We start from the raw sequence: 12,404 nt of genomic DNA on the forward strand, positions 1-12,404 counted from the left end.
CACAGTCTGTCAAGTTAATAAAATGTTCAATTAGTCAATCAATCATAAGTGTGCTCCTCAGCACTCTTAAATCTGCTATCAGCCACGCTCAAATCTGATCTCACCAGCCCTAATATGCCTTAAATGGGCAGAAATCTGCCTAAGAGGACATTTTTGGTCGTAAATCCATTCTGGAATGAGACCCACTGTTATGGTTTGTCAACAACCCCAATAGCACGGCACAGACAGGTAGTTCAGAGTTAGCCAAAAACCAGGGCGTATTTATTTACAAAACAGAAATGAGCGAAAACAACAAAAAGCACAAGGGGAGAAATGTTCTTGGCAGAGTTGTCTGCGGCTCTGCAGCTCGTCTTCAGAGCAGAGACGGCACTGTTGCGCCTCTGACTCTGCGGCTCTGCAGCTACTTGACGATCCACTCTGGAAAACAGAGAGAGAGATAATGTCAACAAGACGAGCGAACGGAATAACAAGGCAGTCCAGTATTGTTTAGCTGAGTCAGTAACAACAACAAGCGGCTCCTCTTCAGTGTTACCCAAACACACACAAAACAGAAAGGTCCCGAGTCCAGGAAAATGCGAGAAATCCGCGAGTATCCACAAAAAGTACGTTCCAAAACTCACCAAGGCGCAATTGCGCAAAGCGGTCTACGAGGCAGAGATCCAACGGATGGCAGAGAATAGCAACAGCGGCGACTTCCAATAGACGTCCTGGAGAAACACAGACGAGGGACAACACGGGAGGAAACAAGCAGCAGCCAGTGGTAATCCAAAACGACCCGACACAGAGCGTTAGAAACACCAGAGTATATAAGGGCTCCACCGAGCTGATTAGAACTCACTTCAGGTGCGCGAAAGTAATTGGTACCTTGAAGCGTGCGGAATCGGACCAATCCTCACAGTACCCCCCCCTCCACGGGAGCCACCCGGCGACGTGCCCGGCCTCGGCTTCCCCGGATGGGACCGATGGAAGTCGGTGACCAGGGCGGGGTCCATGATGAGCTGGCGGGAGACCCAGCTCCGTTCCTCCGGACCGTATCCCTCCCAGTCCACCAGGTACTGGAACCCCCGTCCCCGCCGTCGGACGTCCATGAGCTGACGGACCTTCCACTGGGGGTGTCCGTCCACCATCTCGGGAGGAGGCGGATCTGGAGCAGGAGGCATCAGGGGACTGAGAGAGACAGGTTTAACCCGGGACACATGGAAAACGGGGTGAATGCGCATGGACGCAGGAAGCTTAAGACTCACCGCCGCGGGACTGAGCACCTTCTGGATCTCAAAAGGGCAGACGAACCGGGGTTTAAGCTTCTTGGCCGAGGATCGAAGCGGAAGATCCTTGGCGGACAACCATACCCTCTGCCCAGGGTGGTACGTCGGCGCAGGGATCCGGCGTCGGTGAGCTCCACGACTGACGCGCTCTGATGACCGGAGCAGCGCAGTCCTGGTGATCTCCCAGACGTGACGACACCGGTCGAGATGATCCTGCACGGAGGGAACTGCCACTTCCGACTCCTGTGCAGGGAAAAGAGGGGGTTGGTAGCCCAGGGATACCTCGAATGGCGAGAGGCCGGTGGCGGAACTGACCAGGGAGTTGATGGCGTACTCGACCCAGGGAAGGAACCGGCTCCAGGAAGCGGGTCTCTCGGCGGCAACACAACGGAGAGCAGACTCCACGCTCTGGTTCATCCTCTCTGTTTGTCCGTTGGTCTGGGGATGATAACCAGACGAAAGACTGACAGTTGCCCCCAATCCCTTGCAAAAGGCCCGCCATACCTGGGAAGTGAACTGGGGACCCCGGTCCGAGACGACGTCCTGGGGGAAACCATGGAGGCGGAACACATGGCTTGTCAGAAGGTCCGCTGTCTCGGAAGCTGAGGGAAGCTTGGGAAGGGCCACGAGGTGAACCCCCTTGCTGAACCGATCCACCACAGTCAGAAGGCATGTGTTTCCCTGGGACGATGGAAGACCCGTGACGAAGTCCAACGCCACATGGGACCAAGGGCGGCTCGGAATGAGAAGTGGCTGTAAAAGCCCGGAGGGTGCCTGGTGGGAGGCCTTGCTGCGGGCGCAGACCGTGCAGGCCAGAACAAACTCCTTGACGTCGTTCCTCATGGTGGGCCACCAGAATCGACGAGCCAGGAAGGAGAAAGTGCGATGAACGCCGGGGTGGCAGGCAAACCGGTTGGTATGGCCCCATTGGAGAACCCGGGACCGGACTGCCGGACTGAGTCGGGGACGAAGAGGCGACGAACGGGTACGTTGCTGGGAGCGGGATGGAAACGTAGGGCACGCCTAACCACGGTCTCGATGCCCAAGGTGACCACTCCCACCACCCTGGCCTCTGGGAGGATGGGAGTCGGATCCTCAGTGGTTGGAGCCCCCTTGGAGTGTAACCGGGACAGAGAGTCTGCCTTCGTGTTGCGGGACCCAGGGCGAAAGGTCAGCGAGAAGTCGAACCGAATGAGGAAGCTGGCCCACCTTGCCTGCCGGCCGCTGAGGCGCTTGGATGCACGGATATACGTCAAGTTCTTATGGTCCGTCCAAATGGTGAACGGTTCCTCGGCCCCTTCCAGCCAATGACGCCACTCCTCCAAGGCAGCCACTACCGCCAGCAGCTCCCGATTGCCAATGTCATAGTTCCTCTCGGCAGGAAGGAAACGACGTGAGTAGAAAGCGCACGGATGGACCTTCTGGTCCGTCGCCGACCGCTGAGACAAGATAGCCCCTAGTCCAGTATCCGAGGCGTCCACCTCCACAATGAACTGCCTCTTGGGGTCTGGGTGGAGCAAGACCGGGGCGGTGGTGAACCTCTTCTTGAGGGAACGGAACGCAGCGCAGGCCGCTGGAGACCAGTCAAACGGCAGGGAGGGAGAGGTCAGCCTGGTAAGTGGTTCCGCCACCTGGCTGTAGTTCCGGATGAATCTCCGGTAGAAGTTTGCGAACCCGAGGAAGCTCTGTAGCTCCTTCCGAGCAGTGGGTTCCGGCCACTCCTCCACGGCCCGGATCTTGCGAGGGTCAGCTCGGGTCAGGCCGCTCTCCACGATGAAGCCTAGGTAATCGACGGAGTCGGAGTGGAAACGGCACTTCTCTGCCTTAACGAAGAGCCGATTGTGGAGGAGGCGCTCCAGCACACGGCGGACATGCTGGACGTGTTCCTCGAGGGTCTTGGAGAAGATGAGGATGTCGTCCAGGTATACCACCACAAACTCCTCGAGCATGTCACGGAGGACGTCGTTCATGAGCGCCTGGAATACCGCCGGAGTGTTGTTGAGGCCGAACGGCATCACCGGGTACTCGTAATGACCCCTGGGAGTCTTGAAGGCGGTCTTCCATTCATCGCCCTCTCGGATACAGACCAGATGGTAGGCACTCCGGAGGTCCAGTTTGGTGAAGACGGTAGCCTGGGTGAGGGGCTCGAAGGTGGAGTTCATGAGAGGAAGAGGATACTTGTTCTTAATGGTGATCTCGTTGAGTTGGCGATAGTCAATGCAGGGTCGAAGGTCTCCATCCTTCTTCCCAACAAAAAAGAAACCGGCCGCTACCGGGGAGGAAGAGGGCCGAATGAGGCCTGCTGCCAATGACTCAGAGATGTACTTCTCCATCGCTGCCTTCTTAGGGACGGTCAGACTGTAGAGGCGGCTGCCGGGAAGGGGGGCCCCTGAGCGGAGGTCGATGGCACAGTCGTAAGGCCGGTGAGGCGGAAGGGCCTGAGCCCGGGACTTGCTTAAAACCTCCCAGAGGTCGTGGTACTCGGGGGGAATAGTTGAGAGGTCCGGGAGCGGCACACAAGGGGAACTCCGGGGCGAAGGACTGGACGCCGCCTGAAGACACTGGGCATGACAGGAGGAGCTCCACCCCCTGATGGTGCCGGAGGACCAGGCGATGTGGGGCTCATGCAGCGCGAGCCAGGGCCGACCCAGGACTACTGGGACAAGAGGGGATCTGGTAATAAAAAACTGGAGTCTCTCAACGTGGTTACCAGCAATGGTGAGGAGGACAGGACAGGTGCGTTGAGTGATGTCAGCCAGGCGGTGCTGATCCAGCGCGAAGACCTCCAAGGGCCTCTCGAGGTCCTCAAGTGGAATGTTGGCCTGGGTGGCAAACTCAACGTCCAGGAAACTCTCATCAGCACCCGAGTCAATGAGTGCCTCCACCGTCGCCCGTTGGTCCGCCCAGGCTAGGGTGACGCTCGTCAGACGGTTAGGTGGTGCACGGGTGTGGGAACAGGAAAAACGGCTCACCAGGATCTCCCGGGGTCCCGGCGAGCCTGGTCTTTTGGCCGGGTAGGGCAATTGGAGATACGGTGTCCATCCCGGCCGCAGTAGAGGCAAAGGCCGGACCTGAGCCTGGACTCCCGTTCAGCCTGGCTAAGGTGTGTGCGTCCCAGCTGCATGGGTTCCTCCTCGGTCACAGACCGGGAGGGGAAAGGACCACCAGTCGCGGAGAGGGCAGGACGGACAGCAGTACTGTCACGAGTACGGGGGGTCTGGGGAACGTCTGGGGGTCCCAGTCGGGCTCTCTCACGCCTTCTCTCCCGGAGGCGTCCGTCGATGCGAATAGCGAGGCTTATTAGGCCCTCGAGAGGATCGGGCTCCTCTCGAGTTGCGAGCTGGTCCCTTACAGCGTCGTTGAGCCCCCTCAGGAAGGTAATAATAATAATAATAATAATAAGAATAATAATAATAATGGATTGGATTTATATAGCGCTCTCTCTTTACTCAGAGCGCTTCACAGAGTCCATTATTCGTTCATACACAGTCATACCGGTGGTGGTAAGCTACAATTGCAGCCAGAGCTGCCCTGAGGCAGACTCACGGAAGCGTGGCGAATAATCAACGCCTACGGCCCCTCCGACCACCACCAACATTCATTCACATGCATACACATTCATACGAGGCAAGTAGGTTAAGTGTCTTGCCCAAAAACACAACGGCAATGGGATGGAAATGGGCTTGAGCGGGATTCGAACCACCAACCCTTCGATCATTGGACGCCCCACTCTACCCCTGAGCCACGCCGCCGGTGAGATGAAGCGCCCGATCGTTCCAACCGCTCTCGGTTGCGGCCAGTCTGAACTCCAGCGCGTAGTCGGTGACACTGCCACTGCCCTGCCGGAAGGTGCCCAACCGAGCTCCTGGGTCCTGGCCACGAGCTGGGTGGTGGAAAACCCTTCGGAGCTCTGCCACGAAGTCTGGGTAGGAGAAACAAAAATCAGCCCTCATAGACCAGGAAGCAGTAGCCAGTGTGCTGCTCGCCCTGTGAGCAGGTTAGTCATGTAAGCTACTCGGGCTCCCTCTGACGTAAATCGGCTGGGTTGATGAAGGAAAACCAACTCACATTGCATGATGAATGTGGCACAATCCTCGAAGTTACCGTCGAACAAACGTGGTTCGGAGAGACGGGGCTCCCGAGGTGCGAGGTCGGGAGGTGCGGGGTCTGTCGCGGCTGCGGGTGGTGATCTGGCTGGGACTCCTGGGACAGGTGGGGTTAAAAACAGGGTGTTAAATGCTGCACTGAGAGCCTGTAGCTGGTGCAGAATATCAGCCTGCTGATTACCCTGGGTTGTCTGCTGGGTGGCCAGAGTGTTAAGAGACTCCTGAATAGGCAGGACCTGGGCCCGGAGGTCCTGCACAGCAGCCGCAGCCGCACCTAACTGTTGGGTGTGGTCGTTGGTCAACTCGATCTGGACCGCCAACGCTGCCCTAACTCTGTCTGTGTCGGCTGTGGTTGACATGGTCGGGTCGTAATGTTATGGTTTGTCAACAACCCCAATAGCACGGCACAGACAGGTAGTTCAGAGTTAGCCAAAAACCAGGGCGTATTTATTTACAAAACAGAAATGAGCGAAAACAATAAAAAGCACAAGGGGAGAAATGTTCTTGGCAGAGTTGTCTGCGGCTCTGCAGCTCATCTTCAGAGCAGAGACGGCACTGTGGCGTTGCGCCTCTGACTCTGTGGCTCTGCAGCTACTTGACAATCCACTCGGGAAAACAGAGAGAGAGACAATGTCAACAAGACGAGCGAACGGAATGACAAGGCAGTCCAGTATTGTTTAGCTGAGTCAGTAACAACAACAAGCGGCTCCTCTTCAGTGTTACCCAAACACACAAAAAACAGAAAGGTCCCGAGTCCAGGAAAATGCGAGAAAAACAGAGTATCCAAAAAAAGTACGTTCCAAAACTCACCAAGGCGCAATTGCGCAAAGCGGTCTACGAGGCAGAGATCCAACGGATGGCAGAGAATAGCAACAGCGGCGACTTCCAATAGACGTCCTGGAGAAACACAGACGAGGGACAACACGGGAGGAAACAAGCAGCAGCCAGTGGTAATCCAAAACGACCCGACACAGAACGTTAGAAACACCAGAGTATATAAGGGCTCCACCGAGCTGATTAGAACTCACTTCAGGTGCGCGAAGGTAATTGGTACCTTGAAGCGTGCGGAATCGGACCAATCCTCACACCCACTATCTCTAAAGCCACTGTCGGGGTGGCAGTTCAGTTCAACTGTATATATTATGATCGCAGAGGGCAATTCTGTTGTAGTCCAAGAGCAACACAGCAATAGACTAGAATAAAGTGCATCACAATGGGTTCTAGTCTTTTTCTTTTCTTTTTTCTTTTTCTGGCCACGCAGGACCGACAGAGGGAGAGAGGGAGAACGGGAGGAGAGGGAAGACATGCGGCAGATGGTTGCCGGGACGAACCCGCGACTCAGACTATGTGGTGTGCTACTGGAGCGCCCCAATGGGTTCTAGTCTACAGTAAATTGTGAATGCCTATCTATTTAACAAGCTAATAGCTGTTGGAACAAATTAGTGTTTGAGTGTGTGGGAAATTATCATCAGGCTTGAGACCATTCAGTGACGTTGTACTTATTGATTATTTACCTTATTGGGGACATTGATCTAAGTTAAAAGTTATTATTAAATGTTATTAGGTATGAGTTATGACATTATGGAAGTTCATTATGTAAGTTCTTTCTCCCCTTAGTTCAGTGGTGTATCTTTGTCAAGGCTGTACATTTCCCTGGTTATCTCTGGGCCAGTACTGGATTGGCCGCCGACCACATACGCCTGTGGACAGAGCAGAGCATAAGAAGGGGGCCAGGGCATTAGCTCACTCTCTTTCCGGTGTCTCCTTTCTGGTGGGACTCCACTCTCGTGGTCTGGAGTCACACGTCCTCTATCTGTCTTTCTGGACTTCTATCTTTAATCTCTCTTTTCTCCATCTATTCTCTTATTTCCTACTATACTTCTCTATCCCCTTCCTGGTTATTCTTTCGTCATATCTTCTGCCATGTCATTAATGTCTGTTTAAGTGTTCCACGGACCACCCTACTGTACGTAAATATGATGTCATTCTAATTCTGATCATTTCAATAAAATACAAGACATATTGTTGAACTCTTTTCCCCGTGTCTAATATTCTATATTGTCCTGATTCGAGGAGCAAACAAAATTACCCACAGGTGTGTTTGTTTTAATCCTTGGTACCCTGAAACGCGTACCAGAGGGGAGTCTATGGAAGTGTAGTGGGTGGTCAACATCAAGAAGGATGACTTGGGCTTTCTCTCTTGAATAATTCCAGTAGACCAGCATGTCTGACTAGGTTTCTGAACCAACAAATCATGGAAAAACACAATACTGACTGAATAAAAGATGTGTAAAACATGATTTTGTTCCATTTGAAAGTTGTGCTTAGTGGGGGATGGTAAATAATAGGATATAGAACTCAGCTCGCAGGGAATTACATCATGTTTCTTAGACAAAATCCTACATTGGTTTTTAACTTTAAATCCCATTTAAAAGAACATGCCAACATTATGCGAAATGTGCTAGTGGTCCATATCCGCTTCCATTCATTTTTGCTAAGCAGCTTGCAGCCAGATAGCTTTCTGCTGAACGCACAGAGATGAAATTGGCATCTTCTTGTCTGACTCTGAGGGGCCTTTCTCACTCACCAATCGGGGTTGAATCAGCGCCCCCGGGGACGAGGGGGAGTGTTCTCATTCAGACGGACACACCCCTTGTGGCGGGGACTGAAGACAATAACTGACTACAAAGTCAGCGCCCCCTCAATGGGGAGCGACGACGCCTCTCTCGCGGACAAACTCAACTCCTTCTATGCTCGGTTTGGTGTAGACAGTGTCGCCGCTAGCTCTCTGGCTAGTGACGTCACTGGCGCGCCGGCTGTTGTGGGGGGGGGGGGGGCAACCGCGGGGGTGGCGGGGACGCTCTCTCGTTGTCGGAACACAGTGTGAGAAGAGCATTTATGCAGGTGAACACCAGGAAGGCTGCTGGCCCAGATGGTATAACAGGACGCATACTTAAGTCCTGTGCCAACCAGCTTGCCCCGGTGTTCACCGCCATATTTAATCAATCCCTGGCGGAGTCAGTGGTCCCTGCCTGCTTCAAGATGTCTACCATCATCCCTGTACCGAAGAAACCCTCCCCAACATGTCCAAATGACTACAGACCGGTGGCACTCACCTCTGTGGTCATGAAATGTTTCGAGAGGCTGGTCAAGGACCACATTTGTGCCTCCCTCCCCAGTGATATGGACCCTATGCAATTTGCATACAGGACAAACAGGTCCACTGACGACGCGGTCTCCCAGGTACTGCACAGCACCCTCTCTCACCTTGACCGTCAGCTATGTGAGACTGTTGTTCATTGACTACAGCTCAGCGTTCAACACCATAGTCCCCACCAGACTGGTGGACAAGCTGATCGAGCTGGGTCTGAGCTCCGCCCTGAGCGCCTGGGTACTGGACTTTCTGAGTGAAAGACCCCAGGCGGTCAGGGTGGGGGGTCAGACCTCCAACACCATCACCCTGAGCATCGGATCCCCCCAGGGCTGTGTTCTGAGCCCCCTGCTGTACTCACTCTACACACACGATTGTGTGGCCAAGTTCAGCTCCAACTCCATAGTGAAGTTCGCAGACGACACGGTGGTGGTGGGGCTGATCTCGGACAACGACGAGAAGGCCTACCGGGAGGAGGTTGAGGTACTGGAACGCTGGTGCCAGGACAACAGCCTGCTCCTGAACATTGGTAAAACCAAGGAGCTGATCGTGGATTATAGGAGAGGACAGCAGGAGACACACACACCACTGATGATTAACAGGGCTACCGTGGACAGGGTGAGCAGCTTTAAGTACCTGGGGGTCCACATCTCAGAGGATCTGACATGGTCAACACACATAGACACAGTAGTAAAGAAGGCGAAGCAGCGCCTCTACCACCTGAGACAGTTAAGGAAGTTCAGAGTATCGGGGAAGATACTCCAGTCCTTCTACTCAGGAGCTGTAGAGAGCATCTTGACCGGAAACATCACTGCCTGGTATGGAAACAGCATGGCACAGGACAAGAAGGCCCTACAGAGAGTGGTGCGCTCAGCCGAGCGTACCACGGGTATTGCACTACCTCCCCTGCAGGTTCTATACAACAAGAGGTGCAAATCCAGAGCCTGCAGAATAATGAAAGACCCCCACCACCCCAATAACAGCCTGTTCCAGCTGCTGAGGTCAGGCAGACGCCTGCGAACCCCAGCTACTAGGACAGAGAGGCTTGCTTAGGCTCAGCTTCTTCCCCCAGGCCATCAGAGCCTTGAACAATGAACATTGAGTGCCACAGAACACTGAACTATCCACACACAAGCACACATGAACACACACACGACACGCACACTGTGCACGCTCACACACTAGCAGCCACTTTAACACTTTAACATGAGCGGGCACACACTCATGCCGCACACATGCACACTTATGGCCAAAAGGAAAGGCCACTTTAAATTAGTATAACAACAGGAACAGTGTATTGCACTACCAAAGCTACCTAGCATGTCCTATATGCTCTGTCAATAACTATGTACAGATACCGAGATGTCACACCATGTTACCTGTTACCTGTTTATTGCACAATGTTGTTTTTTTATTGGATTCTATTATATGTTGTACCACTGTATTGCACATCGTTGCGGGCAAGACCACCCGCATTTCATTGTATACTTGTATGCTGTGACAATTAAAACTCTTGACTTGACTTGACTTGACTTGACTTTTGGGTGCGAAGCGGCGCTGATTCGGAATACCCCCCGCTGAACCTGGGACGCTTGAAATAGGTGGTCTCGGGTGCCGGCCAGTGGGAGCGGGGGGCGTGACACACACAACATCGTTACTGTAATGCTTTTCATGCTTGCTTGAATTTTGGGCAGATAAAACCACACAGCAACAACTGGACAATACCCACAAAAACGATATTTATGGGCAATTTGAGACTTCAGACCTCAACCAAAAACAAGCATGTGGAGCCTCACAGCTCAGTGGATGAAAACATGAAGCCGCGTTACAAAGCACAGCACTTCCCTGGTTCGCATTAGGCCACAATGCTATACTGTTATACTGGCATATTCCATTCACGTTAGCATGTAAGCTAACAAAATCAGCACCGACGAGACTAAACTCAGCTTTTGGTGTTCAATTGTGTTGATGTTAGTTTTGTTTCATCAACAAATGAGAGGCAGAACACACAGTGAATGTATCCGTTTTGTTTATTGCACGTTCTTTGCTGAAAAATAAGTGCTACAGTGCCAGTGGCTATACTAGACTAGTACTAGGCTAAGCTAACTAGCGTTAGCCGTTAGCTTAGCGTTAGCCCTGGGAAACGCTCAAAAGCGAACTCTACAACACCATCCATTTGTGATAAAATGGGGTGGGTTATATTGACAAGGCTTGACAACAGAGGTTCAAATATAACTTCATATTTATTGGTTATTTGTTCATTTTATATCAGCATCCAGTCTCCGCCGTCGTGTTAACACACTTCCTGTTTACATTTTCGAACGTGACATCATCGCCTACGGCAAGTGTAAATGCTCAAAACGCAAACCGTAAACAGAACCCGGAGCGAACCAAGACTGAAGTGTGTACACAAATTAGAGGGGGGAGAGGGAGGGGGGAGTTCGCATCAGATCTCGGAACGGACCAGAACGGAATGGAATGGAACCGAATGGGTGAGTGAGAAAGGCCTCTGAAGAAGACTGTAGCGGCCTCTGCCTGGGTCCGCTTCTCGAGGCAGTCGGGAGGTATTCTGTACGCGCTTTCTAAATCCAATAATAGTCTTCACACTTTGAGTTCCGTTGTCAGATACCACAGATGTTCGATTTATTTAGAAAATCTAATTTACAGTACATCAAAGCTGGGACCAAAGCGGTCAGAAAGCGGTGTTCCTTTCCCGTTCTACCCCCACCCAGGTGATTGCCATCACTGATTTATACCACCTCAGCTGCGCAGTGACTGGTATGCCTCATTAGTGCCGTTCAGGCAAGTCAGGTGAACCACAATACACAACTGAGGCTAGTCCATTTTCCCAGAGTAGGCCAACACTGGGCAAGCATTCCCTGTTGCAGGCCACACACAGATAAATCATAACATTCCACAATAATGACTCATAATAATCTGCTTTCAATTAATATTCACATATCCTTCAATTTGATATAATAATAATAATCCATAACTAAAAACACTCATATGGCTCTTACAAAGACGGTAAGCATAATCACAAGCGCAATGAACGGCCAAGCTTAGATTTGAATAGGATTCTGAGGTTTCATCACATGACTCACTATAATATCATCATGTGATGATGTGAAATACTGGACGTGTCAAACATTTATGTCAAGGTGAGAGAAGGAATGACGTGAAACAAAATGTTAAATGTGAGGTAAAGAGAGACACAATTGTTTGTGAATCTTTCTGATTTACAACTTCACCCATCATCACTCACCTGCATTTCTCATCAGAATACAATAATACTGATGTGTTATGATGCCTATGGCTTACAGCGACACGGTGGTTTAGCACTGTTGCCTCACATCAAGAAGGCCCTCCTGCTGCTACTTACAGTGTAGAATATCTATACATGTTTGGATGGCTACCTGTGTGAGTGGATAAGCATAGCTCAATGCTAGACCTGTGACGCGGCAGGTTTATATACGGCACGTCTCACCAGTGTCAGTTCATACGGTGGTGGTGTACATTTGAGAAATTCACCGCCGCCGGAGTGAACCACCTTCTTGATCACGGTATAATAATAATAATAATAATAATAATAATAATAATAATAATAATAATAATAATAATAATAATAATAATAATAATAATAATAATAATAATAATAATAATAATAATAATAATAATAATAATAATAATAATAATAATAATAATAATAATAATAATAATAATAATAATAATAATAATAATAATAATAATAATAATAATAATAGATTGAATTTGTAATGCACTTTTTGTTCGCTGGGATCCCAAAGTGCTACACTACAGGGTTAAAACATAGTTAAAAAAATTAAATAGTTATTAGTAAAACAAATAAAATACAGAATAAAA

Source organism: Notolepis coatsorum, assembly GCF_963971535.1.
Source record: "Notolepis coatsorum genome assembly, chromosome: 4".
NCBI classification, from domain to species: Eukaryota; Metazoa; Chordata; class Actinopteri; order Aulopiformes; family Paralepididae; genus Notolepis; species Notolepis coatsorum.